Source organism: Callionymus lyra, chromosome 11 (assembly GCF_982586985.1).
Source record: "Callionymus lyra chromosome 11, fCalLyr1.hap1.1, whole genome shotgun sequence".
Classification (NCBI taxonomy): Eukaryota; Metazoa; Chordata; class Actinopteri; order Syngnathiformes; family Callionymidae; genus Callionymus; species Callionymus lyra.
The window spans coordinates 9,509,479-9,520,753 of NC_141828.1; positions in this window are offsets into that span (position 1 = coordinate 9,509,479).

The window sequence follows — 11,275 nt, forward strand, 5'->3', positions numbered from 1 at the left end:
ACTTTTACTACAGTTATTGAACCAAAAACAAACCGTAGTTTCCCGATCTGTTATATGTTATGGATGGTAAGGCTCACTGACCTTATGGCAGAGCAAATAAATCATAATCTAAAGTTTGCTAACCTGACAGATTGACTTTTTTTGTCACCTGCACTAGTTCGAGTGATGTCCTGTATTGTCTGTGGTTTCACTTAAAGGACCAGTGGACTGTGTTTGTAATAGTGAGAAGATGTAAGTGTTACAGGGATAGAGAAAGAAAATAAAATGTACAAAATATTTTAGTAGTTAGAATAATACTTTATTATTACTATTTAATAATTTAAATAATGAAATGTTGGACCTAATTATTATATATTATTTTAGCTGAAATATTTGGCAAAAAAACAAGTCAAAAATCAGTTGAAAACTACGTTGAGTGAAATTCAGGCGGATACTACTTTTTTTTGGCCCCAAAAAGGAATAAAAAGGTCATGGGGTAACTACTCCCGTATTATTGGAGCTCATTTGGTTTAATAAGAGCCCGATATGGCTAAGTTACAGCAATTTAAAGTCCCAAGTTCTCCTTTAATTTAGCACTTAGGGACTTTTATGTCTTTATTTTTCGGTTCAGCTTTGTTCCTTATAAAAAATCCCCAGGCAATTTCGGTTACTTCAGCTTGTATGGTATGAATCAGATCTACTTGAATTCCCAGGGGGGTCTTATGCCCCCCTTTGTGCTCCTTTACAATTGGCGAAAGGCAATCTCCCTTCATGAAAATGTAATACAGAGTACATGGTTTGGATTGAATGAAAATTGTACCTATTTTAATTCCTGACCTCCTTCCCCCCGCTCACAAACAGGACTAGCATACATTGATTTCAGGAGGTTCTCGTGGATAACTTATTGAAAGGGATCTGGAAGTGAAATATGAGTTTTTTGTGTGAATAGGACTAACTTGGTAGCACCACTGGGAGTTGTATTTCTTACTTTTCTAACGAAAAAATGAGTATCTTGTTTCATTAGAGCTACAAACCTTATGAAGTTAAGAGGTAAACAGTCTTAGATTTACAACTTGAAAAAAAACGTTCAACCAAGATTGCTCAATAGATGCATAAAGATTTGTTCTAACCTTGAAAGTTTTTTTTTTTCATAAAATTTTGCACACACACTTGCACTTTGATGGGGGCTTGATACAATGAAAGCCATTACGATTTACCTTGTTGGACTGATGTCAAACTTTTTTGCTCTCCGGAAGCATTCGCACACACACACACACACACACACACACACACACACACACACACACACACACACACACACACACACACACACACACACACACACACGTGTAAATACAGTCGATGTGTTTTGCAGGTAGTAAATTCACCTTGAGGATCAGACAGGATATAAATCAAAGCAATCTGCCGGGGCTACATGTTGGCGCGAGGATTACAGATCGCACCGCTGCATGCTGATAAGCTGACTGAACACGTCCAACATGTACAGCACCGGCCGAAGCTCCCGTTCCCCGATATCAAACCTTTTTCCCAGCTGTTTGCCGTCGTTATTCCGAGCGCATGTGCATTCGTTGTCACAATGCTGTTGTCTTGCCTCATCGTTTTAACAGGTCACATGCATGTTTGGACATACTCTGTATTAAAGTTTATTTTTCAAAAATGTTTCCCGTGTCGACCGCTTCCATCACTTCCAGGACTTCCTAGACGGGAACGAAAGGTTTAGGGTTCAAAGAATGTTCTGATTTTATTAAGAAAAATATTGATTTTAATTATAGAACTTTGTGTGAAGTAGTAGTAGTCAAATAATGTTGTAAATGAAGAAGGGAGATACGCCAGGCTGTTCACTCACAAACCCTCCTGACGGGACATGAACAAAGACGAAGCAGACATGGGATGAAATAATAAAGACGGTAAACACCGCCGTAGACGTTCCGACATTGACACACTTCTTCTTTGGCCGCGTCCTCTAACGCAACACTCACTCTTTGTTTGCGCTTCATTGTGAGAGCGGATGAGATGAACCGGAACTCGGTTACATAACTAAACACGCTAAATGAGCTTTTGTATTTCCGACAACAGATGAACCAGATAGATGGAATGAGTTCATTTTCTGTCTGTTATTAACAAATCCTTAAGTTTCGTCGTCATGGTTACGCTCCGACACAAGGCAGGATCACAAAATCGGGCGCTTTCTTAGAAGGCCAACTCTACTTTGTGAAATGAAGTCTTCTTGTTCAGCAAGTCTCCAGTATAAAAGAAGGAGTTGAGCTAAAGTATGAAGCTGCGGCCAAAATGGTGGAGGCTACGGTAGCAAACTGACGTGCAGGGCCAGGCTTTTAACAGGCTTTTAACAGGCTTTCATTATGTTTTTTAATACTGGAAAACTCTGTTTTTTCTTATGGGTGGACACTCATACACACATACATAAATACTACCGGCTTTTTAACTTCACTTTTGGACGTTACAGTTCTACTTTCAAACTCAATAAATTGTTTAAGAGTTTCAAATTCAACCACCAGGTTTTTTTTTTGTTTGCCAGCTTAAATAAAGAGTCTTTTATATTTCCTATTCTTGATTATGGTTACTTTTAACCAAGGGTGTGTCCTAAATCGTGCACTTCTACACTTGTAGTAGTAGAAAATGTAGTGTGCACTCAAATGGCACACTCAAATGGCCAGAAAATTGAGTGTGGATCGATAGACACTTTCCACCCTTAACGTCCTCCATCTTAGTGACGTAGATGAAGCTAAACTGAAGCTACGTCACTGACAACGCGTCTTCGGAGCAGATACCGGCTTAAATGTTAAGAGAAAACAATAATTTCACCAAAAACAACACAAAAACATGTATAACACAATGAAACACAACTTAATAACTTGTTGCAAAAAGTGCTGTCAAGTGTCGGCGATAGGGTTCGTTGTGTAGAAGAAGAGGCTGTCGGGTCATTTCCTGTAAGTGTGTAGCAGCAGAGTTTGATTTGAGACAGTACTACCCTGCCGAAAATGTGCGCGTTCAAGTATATGAACCGTCTTTAAGTGTACAGTAAACCATTGCAGTTGAAAAGATATGGGATACAGCACAGATCTGTTTCTCCGACCTGTCAGTTATTTAGTCCATGAATTAAACGACAAATTGTGTCTAGTGCCATCTCGCAAGATGGCAGTTTTTACAAGCTTTAACCAAAAAAATGTTTGGTTATGACTTATCATTGCAGTCTGGACATCTGAGCAGCTATACCAGTCCAGGTGCCTTTCTTATTTGAGGATTTGGTATTCATTGTGTTGCTGTTTAATATATTCATATAATCAAAACTATTTGTAAATGAAAATAACATTTTCTTCATTACAATGTGTTCCATCGGTCAATATCAAGGGTTTGTTTGAAATCAAACGAGGGTCACTTTTATTAACTCCATTAAACTCTCAAATCGCCGGAGACATGTGGCTACGGTCGAAAGTTAGACTCCAGCACCTGAACGAGGGTCGCAGGGGTCTTAGAAATTGACATTTGAAGGATGAATATTCGACATTTTTCCATTAAGAAGGTTCAGGAAGTGTGAAAAAGGAAATGGTCTTGTGGCCTTTTTATAGATTTATGCATGTTTAATTAACTGCCTGATTGATGAACGGAGCGACACACGGTTTATTGAGCCGCCGCATCAGAGAGAATGAAGCCCTCGTGATATTTACGTTTGATTTCATTTGCAATTAATTGTTGGAAAAGAGGAAGAAGAGAGGACATTGTGTTCGCACTAAACTAACACACGTAGTATCTAAGTTGAATAATTTGAACATTGGCTTTTTTTTCAGACTTCCTCATTAGACAATGGTATCATTCTCTGACGCACCATTTTGACTTTCCAATCACTTTAGACCCCACAAGAGATTGAACTACTTCTAGATGAATTTAAAAAGAAATGTTATCGAACAGACAACGGAAACACTTGTTATCGTAGCACAAGATTAACTACATCTTGAGATTCTCAGGCTGGAATGTACAAGTTTCCTTAGACGTGTTTGATTATGATGCTCATGTTAAGACCCTCTGTGTTCATCAGAACGGTTCCATAGGGACCTGAACTGTCTCATACATCATAAATCATGTTAATGGTCACACTCCCATCAAGTCACACATCTGACAGGTGCTGTCCATCATGTATTAGTGAAGGTGAGAGCCGTTGTTTTGAATCAATTCATTCAATCAGATCTTACAAATCAGTGCAGTTTTCAGGTTTCATGTGAGAGACAAGACAGTTGGACAGAAGTACCTTTTGTCTTCAACATAGCCTTTGACGCCTTTGGGTGAAACTACTTGTTTGAGAGTTGGTGATGGTTCATGAAGCAGTGTCATTATTTTCAGAGCCCACTAGATGGCGGTCTGTGCACTATTTACCTTTGTTTTGAACAACTTTTGAACAACTTTTCTAATGGAAAACTCACTCCGGTCCGCCCTAATATTTAATATTTCATACTTCATACGTGATGAAGTCATATTCCGCAAACCATAATGTATTTTTAAAAAGCTTTGTTGTTATGCGTAAACAAAACTTTAACTGGACCAATGTATGGCACTTTGGTCCGACGTGAAACTTATTAACAAAAAGACGATCTTTGCCAATCAGATATTTTATTTTGTCACTTCCTTGACTTCCTGACGTTATTAGACGTTGTTAGATGTTTGGACTGACCATTAGCCTTTGGAAAGACGGTGGTCCTGGTACAACTGGGCCCTTACCAGACATCACCATAGACCATAGAACGCAATTGAGATGTGTAGAACACTTTCCATACTTGGGGAGCACAATTTCTGTGGACAAAGGAATGCTGGACAAAGAAGTTACAACCAGGATACAAAGAATAAGCCAGGGACGTGGGAGACTCAGGGCCATAGTCTTGAAACAAAGAGGCATTAAACTAAACACCAAGATCAAAATCCATAAAGCAGTAGTCCTCTCCTCACTCGTGTACTGATGTGAAAGCTGGACCTTGTACCGCAGACAAATTAAGCAGCTCAAAACATTTCCATTGCGCAAAATCATGAACAATTCTTGGCTGGATAGAGTCACCAACCAGCAGGTACTAGACTTGGCCTAATGTACAAGTATTGAAGTTATGCTGCTTAAGTCCTAACTTCGCTGGACTGGCCATTTCATACGTATGCCGTATCCCGAGACAATTAATGCATGGGGAGCTAAAGCTGGGCTTCTGGAAAAGAGGAAAACTGAGATATAAGGACACACTTAAAGATTACCTTAAATGGTGCGGCATTAAGCCTCCCCAACTGGCGTTATCGACTATTGATAGAGCTATTGATAGAGACTTTGAAGAAAAAAGGAGGCAGCGTCTTAATGCTACAAGGGTCAAACGCCATAGGTCAGGAGCAACAGCAGTCCTCACGACGGACCACCAAGTGTATGAAGTGTGGACATCTGTGCACCTCAAGTTTTGGACTCGGAAGCCACATGAGGTCACATCCCCTGTGAAAGAGAACATGAGACTGTCATCGTCGACCCCGAAGGACTAAGAGCCCAGACACATTCTGCAGGGAGGAAAGTGGCTTGGTTCATTTTTGTCAAGATAAATGCTGTACAGTACGTTGGTACAAAGTGCCGTTCAATTGTTCAGTCCAAGTGTTGTTCAGTCACAACAAATCTTTAAATAAAGACGCTTGTGTTTGCAGATCGTTGACCTGATCACGCAGGAGGGTTCCCGGGACTTAAACAGTAGGGCGACCAAAGCGGTACTTATGACGGATTTGAATTCACCAAGTAATCGGATAATCCAAGAATGTTCATTCAGATCAGGCGTTTATTCAGATTAGACTGATCCGTCTTAAAGCAGCCGTTGCCCCGTAATGCAATGAAAACAAATTATTATAATAGATTTAAATACCGCAAAAAAAATGTTTAAATACTTTTTTATAAAGAAGCAAATTAAAATAACACACACATGCTAGCTCAAACTTATTTCTTTACTACTGTAGGAATGCATTCTGTGCCTTCTCTTGGCTTCCTTTAGGTTACTACTGTGAGGCTACTAGAGGGCAGAGCTCACATGAAGTAGAACTGAAGTTTTCTTTATTTAACTAATGTAAAAACTCAAATCTTCCAACTCAATTCCATGTTTCATATGTTGAAGTCTTCCTCTCCAAAATGCAGTAAGTCTCTCATCAGGACCATGAATGTATTACTTTATAAAGTTCTCCCCGGCCTGAAATCTCGGCGAGCGAGAGGTTACGAGAGTTAAAGCCATTATGACGTAATAATGGCTTCACTCCTCCTATCAGCCAGCTGTAATCACTCCCCGCTTTGTTTATACAATGAGTCCCTTGGAGGTAGGATTAATCATGCGAGGTGACAAACCTCTAGGTTTGACCAATCACAGCAGAGTGTTTTCAGTGGGCGGGGCTTAAGATCATTTTCTCGGGTAAATATTTAAATGAAAAGAGAGTTTTGTACAAACAGACACTGATCTGAGAAATCCTTCCAGGCTGTTGCTCCTAAGCTTTGGAACGATCTTCCTCTCTCTTTGCGCTTGATGGATCTACTGACTCCTTTAAGAAACATCTTAAGACGTTTCTATTTGTTCAGGCTTTTCCTTGTTTTTCTGGAACTCCTGTGTTGTTCTCAGTGTTGTCTTGACCTTTAAAGTATATACTTTATTGAGTATTGTTTTGATTGTTTAAGTGCTTTGTGACCCTGGTCTGGAAAAGCGCTTTACAAATAAAAATGACTTACTTACTTACTTACTTACTGATGATACAATAGAGTCAAAGATCTATTTGAGAAACTTAAATTAACCCAACATTTTTTAACTGCTAATGTATTAATTTTTCAGGACTTATTTTTTATATCATACCGGCATGTTCTCTTTATTTAAAATGTACCCCCCACCATTTCTCACCCCTTGTTACTTGTATTGTATTTAGTTAATGTTTTCCCATCATGTTAGGACTCGTTCCTTGAGTCTTTGGCTTGACGGCCCCTTTAATAAAGTCACAAAGAGCGCCTCAAATGAATCAATCGTCCCCCCGCTGACCTAAATAATGTATTGATAATGAGACAAACAGTCTCTAAATATCAGCAACGCCTTTCCCTCGAGCAGCACCGGCTGCCCTGCGAGAGTTTAGAAATGAGATATCGAATGGTCGCATCAGCACTTGAGGTGAGCGGGGACGCTGAGCTCCTAATTGCATCGAAAACACAACGATTGCTCGCTCAGGCACGGCAGGGAGAACTTCCACCGTTTTACTTTTTTCCCTTCTTCTTCTTCTTTTTCCAGCGCACACGTGAGTTTTCCTCCTAATGACCGAGTGCGGTCGACGCTCTCCGGGGTTCGGTCCATCACTCCGGGATTCCTCGACTGAAGCGTATCCGTCCACGAGACACAATCTCCGTCATTTTCGGAGAGCGACGTCTCACCGGTGGAGTCCCTTCTGTGCCGTCGATCCGATGACCCGAGATGACTTGTGGGGAACATAAAAGTGAGCGATAGGTTCGTCCGGACGGTCGCCCCCTTGACGCGGAGTTTGTTACGCGGCGTCTTGTAAGAGTAATTCAAAGGTGAAGGTCTCTGAGAGAAGATCCCGCGTGGAAACACTTCTTTAGGATGGATGTTCTGACACCAACTACAGCAATTCAAAAAAATTCTATAGATTTACGTCATTTCACAACAAAATGTTCTGACTCGTTGATGACATCACGGCTGTCAATCAAGCTGAAAGGAAAAGACCATATGATTGAATACAAGATAAAATGAAAAGGTTGTAATTTCATCCTACATTATGTATTTTTTAGCATCTTTTTATTAAAAATGTCCTAAAATTAAACTTTAAAATATCAATGGATCAAACATGTCAATACGATAAAAAGCAGACGTGACAGTATTTATGCGGCCCTCGTAATGTCAAAGTATGATCATACGTAAATGGTTCTATTGCATTGTATTTATTATTAATTTACATTTACACTTATTTACTTTTTCCCTCCTTTCTTGTGTGTCATTTTTTCGAGTATATATTAATCCCTCTAAACATTTTTTTTTAAGTTAGTTGAAGAAATATTTGGAAAAAAACTCATATATACAAGTATAAAATTGCAGCTTAATAAGCTTAATAAATGCCACGGCCTAATGACAAATGTCTTTTTGTTTTTTTAAGGAATTTTCTCATCTTTCTTTTTGCTTGACGGCCCCTAACAACATTCACAGAATTGAATGTGGCCCTTGAAGAATTTGATTTGCCCACCCCTGATATAAAGGGACTCTTTATTATTATTTTTTTCAAAAGAGCTGATGAAAAAAATCTTAAAATTCAACTGATTCTACTGGTTAAATCCAAGTGTGCTTAATTAAAACCCCTACATGACCCTTGACCCCCCTTGTTACTCTTCAGTGTGACACGCTCCAGATGAATCTCCTCGTTGTGCTTTAAGTTAATTGTATAGGTGCCGATTCCCGGTCTTCGGCTTCGAGGAACTGAGCCTCCCTAGGTGGTTTGATCCAATAACCATCTGACTTTTCTTCGTAGGCCGTCGTCAATCCTCAGAAATGAACCCCTCCGGCCACAAGGTGACTTTGGCAGTGAAGCCTTTAAAGTCCTTTTTTATTATCTCGCCGTCTAACCACAACTGATTGAGGCTCGTGTTTTTAATCACCTTCGCCGAGGAGGTAATGTGATTTTCAGCTTTTTATTTTACTTGTTTTTGTCTGTTCGGAATATTAAAGTTAGGATCGAATTATTGTGGCCAACAAAACACACACAAAATCCAGTATTTTCCAGTCAAGTCAATGTGGAGGTGCAACAGGCGCAGTTCATCGAGTGTCCACTTGAGGCTGGCTGCAGAACCGGAAATGACATCCACTTCTCGCCAAGAAACAGGCTTTTACCGGAACATATTCCATTTAACATATTTACATTATGGTTGAAATAAAAAGTTTGTATCTTCAACAGTAATTTCACTTTTAGCACATATTTGATAATATTTCAGTTCATGAATATTCTTGAATTAACTTTAATTACAAATGAATTCGCATTAGCTGTCGTAGCCTCGACCAAATGTTCTTCGACATCCAATAATAATTCAGCCCCTCTCCGACTTCCGCCTCTCGATAAAGGTCCGGCCACACCTGTGCTGTGTCTCAAATCGCATACTACTCTTAGTATGCTAGAAGTTAGTATGCATCAGTTTAGTGTACATACTAACTAGTACGCAAATTCTCCACAGATAGTATGTCTCAAATCAAACACTGCTGCTACACACTAACAGGAAATCACATGACAGCTTCTTCTTCTACTTCTATTTAACGATGTTTCAATCAGCTGTTTGAACGCTATCGACACCTGCTGGCAGCACGTATTGCAACTTTGGAAAAAGAAATAAAGAAAAAATATGAGAATCTAAATAATCGCGAGATATTTAAGCTGGTATCAGCAGCGAAGACGTGTTTATCCTCCTACTGCTGCTGAAAATACACCTGCATATATATAAGATTTATAAGATGGCGGCTGTTTAGTGTGGTTAGTGTCCATCGAACCATGCTCAGTTTTGTGGGCGTGTTAGTACGCCAATTTAGTGTGCATGGCGCACTAAATTGGCGTACTAAGAATTGAGACGCACTAACGCACTAAAAATACTAACTTTTAGTACGCTAGTATGCGATTTGAGACACAGCACAGAAGTCTGCGTTTTCAAGATGGCCGCCATCGCGGTTCAGGGACAACACTAACACTAGCACTTAACATTTGTATTAACAAAAAAGACGACATGACTTTTACAACAATGTGTCCGGGCTACATGCTTCAACATTTTCCATTTTGACACATTTACACCAATCAGTGACACCTTTAATTTTTACCCCGGACATTCTGTTGGGGTGAAAGTCACGTGACCAGGAAGTGACAAAAATGACAAATGCTTGTAAAATTATCTGATTGACAGAGTCTTATTGTTAATATAAATGTTTATCTTGTGGTTTAAAGTGTCCTCAAATCATTCAGTTACAGTTTCATTCACTCATAAAAAGTCTTGTGAATAGTAGTTTGTGTTTTTGAATTGACTTCATCACGTAGGCCGGACTGAAATAATACTTAATACACTAAGTGTACACTAAGTCAAGTTCAATATAACGGTTACTAGGTTGTTTTTACAAAACTCTCTTCTCATTGAAATATTTACATTAGAATATGATCGTAAGCCCCGCCCACTGAAAACACTCCAGGTTCGTCACCACGCGTCATCATTCCCGAAAGTCTCCACCTCCAAGGGACTCATTGTATAAACAAAGCGGGGCGGGATTACAGCCGGCTATAGGAGGAGTGAAGCCATTATTACGTCATAATGGACTCCACTCTCATAACCTCTCGTTCGCCCAGATTTCAGACGGGGGAGAACTTTATAAAGTAACGAGTTCAAAACATGGTCATGATGAGGGACTTACTGCATCTTGTAAGTAAGTAAGTAAGTAAGTAATATTTATTTATATAGCGCTTTTCGAGACCAGGGTCACAAAGCGCTTAAACAATCAAAACAATACTCAAAAAAGTACATACTTTAAAGATCAAGATAATACTGAGAACAACACAGAAGTTCGAGAAATTCAAGGAAAAGCCTGAACAAATAGAAACGTCTGAAGATGCTTCTTAAAGGAGTCAGTAGATCCATTAGCGCAAAGAGAGAGGAAGATCGTTCCAAAGCTTAGGAGCAACAGCCTGAAAAGATTTCTCTCCTCTGGTCCTGAACCGTGTGCGTGGAACCATAAGTAGATTCTGATCCACAGACCTCAGAGCCCGAGCTGGGGTGTAAGGCTGGATCAGATCAGTGATGGAAGGAGGAGTCTGACCATGAATAGATCTGAAAGTAAGAACCAGAATTTTAAAGTTGATCCTGAAAGAAACTGGAAGCCAGTGAAGAGTTTTCAGGAACGGAGAAATGTGAGTTCTCCTACTTGAGCGAGTTAGAATTCTCGCTGCAGAGTTCTGTATCAACTGCAGACGAGACAGATCCTTCTTGTTAAGACATGAAAACAAACTGTTACAATAGTCCAGACGAGAAGAAACAAACGGATGGATTACAAGCTCCAGATCATGTTCCGACAACATTTTCCTAAGTTTAGAGATTTTTCTCAGTTGAAGGAAGTTGAAGGAAGTTGAAGGAAGTTGAAGGAAGAGACATGTCTTTATCAAATACAACACCCAGGTTTCTCAGGCTCAGTTTGACAGACTGACCTAAGTCACCCAAGTACTGACTCAACCCTGGAATCTTATCATCAGGATCTTGGAG